Below are 9057 nucleotides of genomic sequence, written 5' to 3'. Positions count from 1 at the left end.
AATTTTTTTAATAGGAAGGAAAAGGAGGAAGAGGGGGATTTGCCGGAGCAAGGTTTATTTGAATACCGCCGGGGGCCTTCAGAGGGGTTAGGGCAGATTGTAGGGCAGAATGAGTTCAGAGGAAGAAAATGGGGTTTATAGGCCTCATCAGAGGATGGGGTGAAGGTAAGGGGGGGTAGGGTTCTTTTGGTGGTTTTAATAGAAGAGAAGTGTGGAAAAAAGGTGGGAACCCCCTACAACCGGCTGAAAAAATTTCACCCAGTTCATTACGATTTTGGAAAAGGATCAAAAAATGAGGGTATTTCGAATATGGAGGACAGGGGGGGGAGGGGGGGGATGTTTGCCTGTTTAATTTTAGGGAATTCGGGGCAAACATTTGAGATAGTGTAGAGGATGAAAATGAAAAAACAAAATTTTTCCCCAAGCTATTTGTTTTATTTTTCCGGTTTTACGAGGGAAAGTGGCCCAGATGCTCTTTTAAAGGAGATAAGGGCTGATAGTTAAATTTGGAGTCCCTCTTTGTAGCGGAAAACTGTTCCGGGTTTTGGCACTTTTTAAGCAAAAGTGCTTTATGAAATTTCAAAAATTCCCCCAGGGAAAACATTTGGGGGTATATGGTTTGGGGTTTCGGGGGATAGTTTTTTGGGGCAGCTTTTTTAAAGGGACTGTTTTTGTGAAATACTGTATCTTTCTAAAAATGGAGGTGGGGGAGGAGGAGGGGGTATGAAATAGAGAAAAGGGGGAAGTGAAAGAAATGCCATTTCGGCTCTATCAAAGAACCAGGGGGGGAGTTAGGGAGGGGTACGTATAAAAGTAGGAGAAAGGAGAAACTGAAAGTGGTCATATGGGGAAAAAGGTCAAAGACGACCAGGGGAAATCAAAAATGAAGAAAAGGGGGAAACCCTGAGAGGGGTCAATGAAATAAAAAAGTTTTTGCGTCCCGTGTATCAAAGTGTGGGGGCGATCGAATTTAAAATAGTAAAGGTAGCTGTGGAGAGGAAGGCTCTAGAGACGGCCTGGGGAAAGTTTGTGATAGAACCCACCCCATAGAGTGTGGGGGGGGCAGTTAAAGTCCCCAAAATTTTGAGGAAAGGGGGTTGAATTTGGGAAAATTAGATTTTAAAAAGCAAACAAAGCCAAATGGGGGGGAAGGGGAGAAGTGGGACTAAAATTTCCTGTGACCAAGGGAGGAAGGAAGTTTTAAGGATAATGTGCAAGGGAAAATTGGTTTTTAAAAGGGAAAGGGGGACATATGGTTTTTTCTGATTGAAAAATTAGGATGAGACATAAAGGGAAATGGGGGGGAAGAGACAAAATGAAAATTTGGGGTTTGGGTGTTGGGGGAGTGTAAGAAAGGTCTCTTGAAGGCATACAAAGATGGGTTTTTAAGAGGAAAAGGTTGAAAAAGGTCAGGTCTGTGGGGGGCGGGAAAAACCGGAATTTTCCCAAATGAAAGGATAGTTAATTTTAGTGAAAAAGATTGTAGTACTTTTGGGTTTTTGGGGGGGAAGCAGCTAGGGGGGGGAAAAGGGAAACCCGAGGGGTTTGGGGAAAATGGAGAGGTGGGGGAGTTGGTTTTTCTACTCCTAGGGGGGGTTTTAGGAGACGGGGGGTCTGGGGAAGGGGATACTTGGACAAAAAGGGGATGTAAAAAGGGGGGAGGGGAAGGGATAGGGGGGGATGGTGGGGAGGGTTACAAAAGGGGATTCACGGGTACCAGGGGGGAATGGAAGGGATAGGGGGGATGGGGGGAGGGTTAATTTTGGGGGGGGGGTTTGGGGGTCGGGGGGGGGGGTTTGTGTTGGGGGGGTTAGGGGGGGATAGGGTGTGGGGGGGATATGTTAGGAGGATGGTTTATCAGCAGTTACTTGGAGTGGGGAAAGGAGGGGGAGTTGTGAATTTGGGGGTTGAGTTTTCAGTTTTTTTTAAAAGTAATTTTAAATTTATTTTTCCCAATAGTTTCTTGAGGATTTGGTTTGGGGAGTTTTGGGGGAAAAAGGGATTTCTTGTGGGGGGGGAAAAGAGAGGATTGGGTCTAAAGGGTTTAGGGGCAAAGGAAGGTGGAGGTGTTTTTTTGGTGGGGGAAAGAAGGGGTGGAACTTTTTGTTCTGTCTTTTACGGGTGTGGGAGGGGGGAGAGGGGAAGGTTTTGGGGGTTTAGTGGTGTTTTGGGAGTATCTTTTAGTAGAGTTTGGAAAGGGTCGGGGTTTAGGAGGGAAAAAGGGTTTTTGACGGGGAAAGGGTAGGGGGTTTAGAAGAGGGGGGGGGGTTTAGAGTAGGGGGGGTGGGTTTAGGAAAATTTGGGTTTAGAAGAGCAGAAATTACTGGGTTAATTTAAGAGGGGAAAACCCAAACGTCAAAGGGGTTTCCTGTCGGGGCTTCACGTAGTGTGAGTCCAAGTTTGAATCTGAGATTTGCTACCTCAGACTAAAAAGGGGGTAGGGGGGGACACCCCCTATAAAATACATTATGGGGCCCCCCACAGTTGGCACTGTGCGTGATTGGGGCAGAGCAGTTCGATCGGGTAGGGCCAGGGGGCACATAGGGGGGCATCTGGCTGGGGAAAAGGGGAATGTTTGACTGGGTTTGTCCTAGACCCCAAAAATTTTGGCATGACGTGGGGGGGGTTTGGTTAGGGACGAACGGGGGAGGGTTCTCCTCCTATGTGGACTTTTTAAAGGGGGAAGGTCATGTCTACGGATGGAAATTTTGGGGGCTATTTTAGGGGTTTCTTTGCCCTTGGGGGGGAAGGAGTAGCTTTTGTACTGATGTTCCCTCATATTTCTGTGAGACAGGAAAGTGGGGTTCTTCTCCACGTCTAAAAAAAATTTTTTGTCATAGAGGGGGCAATTTCGGGGAAATTTTAAAAATTTTCCGGTGCAAGTATTGGGGGTTTGGAGGGGGTTTCTGAAAAGGAGGGGGGTTACCATATGGCAGTTAGTTTTTAATGCTATAGCTTGGTTTTGGGATGTTACTGTGAAAAGACGGGGGGCGGTCGGGGTCGGTACGGAAAAAAAGATTTTACCAAATTGTTTTGGAGACTTTTTGGAGAGAAGGGGGGTTTTTAGAATTTAGGGAGCTTTTGGGGGGGAAATCACGAAAAATCGGCCCCCTTTTGGCTGCGCTAAAGGAGTTTTCAAGTTTGTTGTAATGATAGGGAGTAAAAAGGGGGGGGGGCAGACGAAGAGGGAATAGTGTTGGGGGGGGTTTAGTGTTATGGAGAGGTGGGCAAAAAAGGCGTAAGGTTTTAAAAAGGGGAAAGGAGGGGTGGTTGATTTTGGGAGGTTGTGGGGTTAGAGGTTTTGAATTTGAGCATGCGGAAAGAGTGGAAATTTTCCCTTTAAAGGGGGTGATTGTTGGCCACGTACTAGTGGGATTGAGGGGGGTAGTTATTGCAGTTTTGGGGAGCAGGGGAAAAAGGAGAGCCGGGGGTCAGGGAATCGGGGGGGGTTTTACAGCGTTGGGGTACTTGAAAAAGGAGCAACCCTCATTGCCCCTAATAGGGGGGAAGGGTTTTCTTTACTGGCCATGGTAAAGCCTGGGTTTTTTGGGGAAAAAAAAACAGTCCCCCCCTCAGGGTCCCTGGGGGGTTTAAGGGCTAGGAAACCCTAAATCGGGGGAAATTTACCGTCCCCCAGGGCCCTCCCTCAGCCCATTAAAGGACTGGCACAAAGCACCCTTTTTCATTTTTTCCAGCAGGGCTCTCACCCCTTAGGAGGTGGATAGCAGAAAGGGTTTTGGTAAAGGGGACAGAAACAAAAAAGGGGGGAAGGAAAAAAAAAAAAGACCATGAAAAATTAGTTGGCGAGGCTGAGCCCCAAGGTTGGGGATTTTCCCCATCGGGGGTTTCCCTGTCCGCCCCAAAACCCCCCCACGACAACAACGGGCAAGGGATTGGGGGGGCTCAAGCGTAGGGGCAAAGGAAGGGGTGGGGGAAAAAGAGGGGGGGGGGAACTTTTTGTTCTGTCTGTTACGGGTAGTGGCGAGGGGGAAGGTTTTGGGGGTTTGTAGTGGTGTTGGAGTATCTGTAGTAGAGTTGGGGTTTTCTGGGTTTAGGATGGCAAAAGATTTTGGACGGGGAAAGGTGGGGAGGAAAAAGAGGGGGGGGTTAGATGTAGGGGGGTTGGGTTTAGGAAAATTGGTAGAATGAGCGGGTATTCTGAAGTAAGGAGTAAGAGGGGAAACCACGTCGATGTGCTTCCTTTTGGCGCAAAATAGTGTGAGTCCAATTTTGAATCTGAGAGTTGCTCCCTTTAGACTAAAAATTTGTAGGTGGGAAAAGCCCTATAAAAAAAACTTTATGGGGGCCCCCCCAATATTTACCATGGCGGGGTTTGTGCGGGAGCAGTTCGATCGGGTAGGCCGGGTTTGGGACATAGGGGGGCATCTGGCTGGGGAACGGCAATTTTTGGCAGTTTTTAGTTGCCAAAAAAATTTTTGGCACTGACGTGGGAGGAGGTGGATGGCCGAAAGGGGGGGATTCTCCTCCTATGTAGCCTTTTAAAGGGAAGGGTTCATGTCTACGGAAGGAAAATTTTGGCATGCTATTTTAGGTTTCTTTCGAGGACCCGGGGGGAATGGAGTAGCATTGTACTGATGTTGCATAAAGGGTCTGTGGGGACAGGCGAGTGGGTCTTCTCCACAATCGGCCCCAATCTTTGTCATAGTTTGGGGCAATTTGGTGGGGATTTTGAAACTGTTCCGGTGCAAGTTTTGGGGGTTGGAGGGGGGTTCGGGCAAGGATGGGGTTCCCATATGGGTGTTTAGTTTTTTTTTTAATCCCTAAAATTGGTTTTTCGGATGTTACTGTGACAAGGGGACCCGGCGGGTCGGCTAGGGAAAAAGGAGATTTAACCTACTTTTTTTTGGGGAAGGACATTTTTGGGAAAGAAAAGGGGTTTTGTTGTCAGAGTGGGAGCTGTGGGAGGGTCACAAAAATCGGCCCCTTTTGGCTGCGCAAAAGAGAGTATTAAAAGATTTTTGGGTAGAGATGAGTAGAAAAGGGCGGGGGCGGCCGAGGGAAAAGTAGTGTTGGGGGAGGTAGTTTTATGGGAGGGGGCTATAAGGCGAAAGGGTTTATTAATAAGGGAGGATGGGGTGGCGATGTTGGGGTTGGGGGGGTAGAGGTTTTGGAAATTTTGAGCAGGGCGGGAAAGATTTGGAAATTTTCCCTTTAAGGTTGATTGTTGGCTACTGTACAGTAGGCTTTGATGAGGGGGTTTTATGCAGTGTTTCGGAGCCGTGGTAAAAGGAGACCCGGGGTTTCGGGAAAATCGGGGGGGTTTTACGGGTTTGGGGCCTTTTGTTTAAAAGGGGCAAAGCCTCATTGCCCTAATAGGGGGATAGGTTTTCATTACTGGCCATGGTAACCCGGATTGTTAGGAAAAAAAAAAGTCCACCCCTCGGGGTTTCCCCTTGAGGGGTAAGGGTAGGTAACTAAATCAGGGGAATCCGTGCCCATGGCTCCCTCAGGCCGTTAGGACGGCACAGTCAGCCTTTCTTTCCTTTTCAGCACGGCCCTCTCCCCCCTTTAGGAAGTGGACAGAAAAAAGGGTTTGGGTAAAGGGGAAACAAAAACCGAAAAGGGGGAAAGGGAAAAAAAAAAAAAAAAAAAAAAGACCACCCAAAATTAGTTGATCAAGGGCTGGCCCCCAATTTTTGGGGATTTCCCCATCATTGGGTCCCAGTCTCCGCCTCCAACCCCCCCCACGACAAAAAAAGGGCAAGGGAAAAAGGGGGGGGGGGGGGGGGTTACTGGTTAAAAAAAAATTTAAATGTGCTGACTTTCTAAGGTCATAAACACTAAAGGAAGGTACATTTAAGGGGTATTTGGAAAGGAGTCGGGGTTATTTATTTATTTTGCATACGTCCTTTATCTAGATTAATATTAAAAAAGGTTAAAGGGGTTAAAGTTGATGGGGGTGAAGGGGTTAAGAGGATTAGATAAAGTGAAGGATGTGTATGCAAAATTTTTCCAGTGTAGGAGGCTAAAACTTTAGTTGGTCTATGAGTGAAAAAGGGTTACAGGGCGGTTGGAGAATTTGGGAAGGGGAAGGGCAGGGGTGAGATAAGGAATGAGAGGGGAGGGGATTTTAGGTCGGACAGGGGGGATTTCCCTCAATGTAAAAAATTTTAAAAAGGGAAAAGGCAAACTCCCGGAAAATTAAATTTTTTCAATGTTAGTGGGGTTTTTACCCAAAGACCTTTTGGGAAAGGAAAGGGAGTAGCACTGTACAGGCGCGTAAAATTTTTCTCCCCAAAAACGACCAATTTTATTTTAAATAGGGGGCAGTTTGGGGGGATAGACAGTTCTGTGCAAAGGGGGGGTTTTAGAAAGGTTTTGCAGGAGGGGGGTTAAAAAGAGAGATCATTAGAGTTGATAAAAGCTATAACTTGGTTTTTTAGAGGGTTTCTGTGGGGCCCCGGGCGGGAAAAAGATCGGGGCGGACAGAAAGAGACTTTGCCACTTGGGTTTTTGGGGACTTGCTAGAAGAGAAGGGGTTTTCGGTGGGAGCTGTAGGGGCCCCCCCCCCAAAAAACGGTCCCCTTTTGGGTGGGCTAAATAGAGTATTTAAGATATTTTACAGATAAGGGTGTAAAAAGGGCGGGGGGTGTGGAAGAGGAAAATAGTGTGAGGGAGGTAGTATTTTGGACAATAAGGCTGTAAAAATTTCTTATAAGGGGGGATGGGGGAGTTTAGAAGGTTGGGGGGGGTAGAAAATGATAAAGTTTGAGCTGTTGGGAGAGTAGGGAAAGTCCCCCTGGAGATTGAGGGTGTTTGGGGGGGGGGATAACGTTTCTGTAGGCATAGAGGGGGGGGGTAGTAGTAGTAGTGCTGGGTCCAAGGTCTCCCCTGTTGTGCGTTTTGGCCCCAGACAGGGGTAAAAAAAGTAGGGGGTTTTTACCTATGCATGCAAAGGGCTGGACCCGGCCGAATGGCGCTAGAAACCAAACTGGTTCAACAGGGGCAAAAACGGCGGGGCCCCGCAAAAACGTTGTGGACGCAACCAGGGCCCCAGTGAGGACACTAGAAACTGCTGGCCATCCACTGCATCCTGACCCCAAACCCCCGGGCCCCTCGGGCTATGTTTTTGCCATTTGGACCCAAAATTTGGGGGGGAAGAGAAGGGGGCTGGGCGAAACTGCCCCAACTCTCCCTACTTAAATTTCCCAAATCAAAACGAAAAAGTCATGAGTTTAAACCAAATTTAGCACATCCAGGCAGCGCCAAAAACCCCGAGCCCCGCCCACCCTTCCAAAAGCAACCCCCCCACCCACACCTTTTCCCGGGGTGCGGCGACCCCCAAGGGCCCCGGGTCAGCCTCATCAGTCATTTTCCGGGGCCCACAGCAATTCAATTTGATCGATATGGAGTCATTTCTCATCCTCAAAAACCCAGGGAGGAACATAATAAAAAAAAAAATTTCCCAAAAATAATATACATATATTTACACCCCCACACATATATAAATATAATATATATATATATATATTATATATATATATATATATATACACATAGGGAGGCCGCAGTGGGGCCCAAATGGTTAGAGGGATCGGGACTCAAGACTGTCCCCAAAGGCAAAACTGAGTTCAAAAGGGTTTGGGGTAACCCGGGCCGGGCGCGCTGTTCCTTGGGCAAGGAAAAATTCCCCCTCGATTGCCACCTAGCCCTGGGGGCAAGCCCCGCCCAAATCAGTGCCGGGGCCCAGAACCGGGAAAAGAGATGAGACCGATAAAAAAATAAAAAAATAAAAAAAAAAAAACACCGAGCGGAAAAGGGAACGGAAAAAACCCTTTTTAAATTTCCAAGAAAAAAAAGGGAAAACCATGTCCCCCCCCAAAGTCCTTGGGGGGGCAGGGCACTTGGGAAAAAAAAAAAAAAAAAAAAAAAAAAAAAAAAAAAAAAATTTTTATTTTATATATAAATATATATATATATATATTTTATAATATATATATATATATATATATATATTAAAAGGTTTAAGTGGAAAAAAAAGCGTAAGAGGGGTTTAGTGGCGAAGGATGGTGGAGAGGGGCCACGGCGCCCAAACAGAGATACCGTTATTGATGAAATTTTATTATATAAAATAATATTATATAATATATTATATATATATATATATAAATATATATATATATATATTATATATATATAATACTTGTGTTTGCGTGTGCGTCTGCGCGTGTATGCATCTGCGTGTATGCACGTCTACGTGCGTTTCGCATCGCGTGTTTTCAACGCTTTGCGTTTTTGTGTCTGTGTCTGTATTTTTTTTTGGGGAGTGTGTGGTGTGTGTGTGTTGCGTGTGTTCTTTGGGTGTCCTTTTCGTGTGGGCTTTCTTTTGTGTCTGTGTTTTGTCTGGGTTTTATGTGTGTGTCTGCACGCGCGGATGTGTGTGTGTGGGGTGTGTTTTGTGTGTGTGTGTGGTGTGTGTGTGTGTGTGTGTGTGGTTTTGTGTGTGTGTGTGTGTTTTGGGGTGTGGGTGGGTTGTGTGTGTGTGGGTGTGGGTGTGTGTGGTGTGTGTGGTGTGTTTGTGGTTGTGTTGTGTTGGTGTGCGTGTGTGTGGTTGGGGTGTGGTTGGGGGTCTGGTGTGGGGGGGGTCTGCGTTTTAGCTTTTTGTGGGTTGGGTGTGTGGGTGGTTTTGTGTGTGTGTGTGGGGGGTGGTGTGTGTTGTGTGTGTGTGGTTGTGTGTTTTGTGTGTGTGTGTGGGCTGCGGGTGGTGTCTTCGAGTGTTTTGGGCTGCGGTGGGTGTTTGTTTTGTCCGGGGTGTGTTTTGTGTGGTGTCTGCCCTGTGTGTCTGCAGATGGCGTGTTTGCGCGCCGCGGGGCGCGTGGGGTGTGTGTGGGGTGTGGTTGTGTGTTGTGTGGTGTGTGTGTGTGTTTTGGGGGTGGGGTGTTTTTTCTGCGTGTGTGTGGTCTGCGTGTGTGTATGGGCTGCGTGTGGTATGTCGCGTGGGTTTTGCGGGCTGCGTTTTGGGGTGCGTCTGGTGTGTGGCGTCGCGTGTGTTGTGCGTTTCGGTTTTGGGGGCGTTTTGCGGTGTTGGGGTCGCGT

The sequence above is a fragment of the Penaeus monodon genome, chromosome 26, assembly GCF_015228065.2.
Source record: "Penaeus monodon isolate SGIC_2016 chromosome 26, NSTDA_Pmon_1, whole genome shotgun sequence".
In the NCBI taxonomy this organism is placed as follows: Eukaryota; Metazoa; Arthropoda; class Malacostraca; order Decapoda; family Penaeidae; genus Penaeus; species Penaeus monodon.
This window is presented reverse-complemented; position numbering follows the sequence as displayed.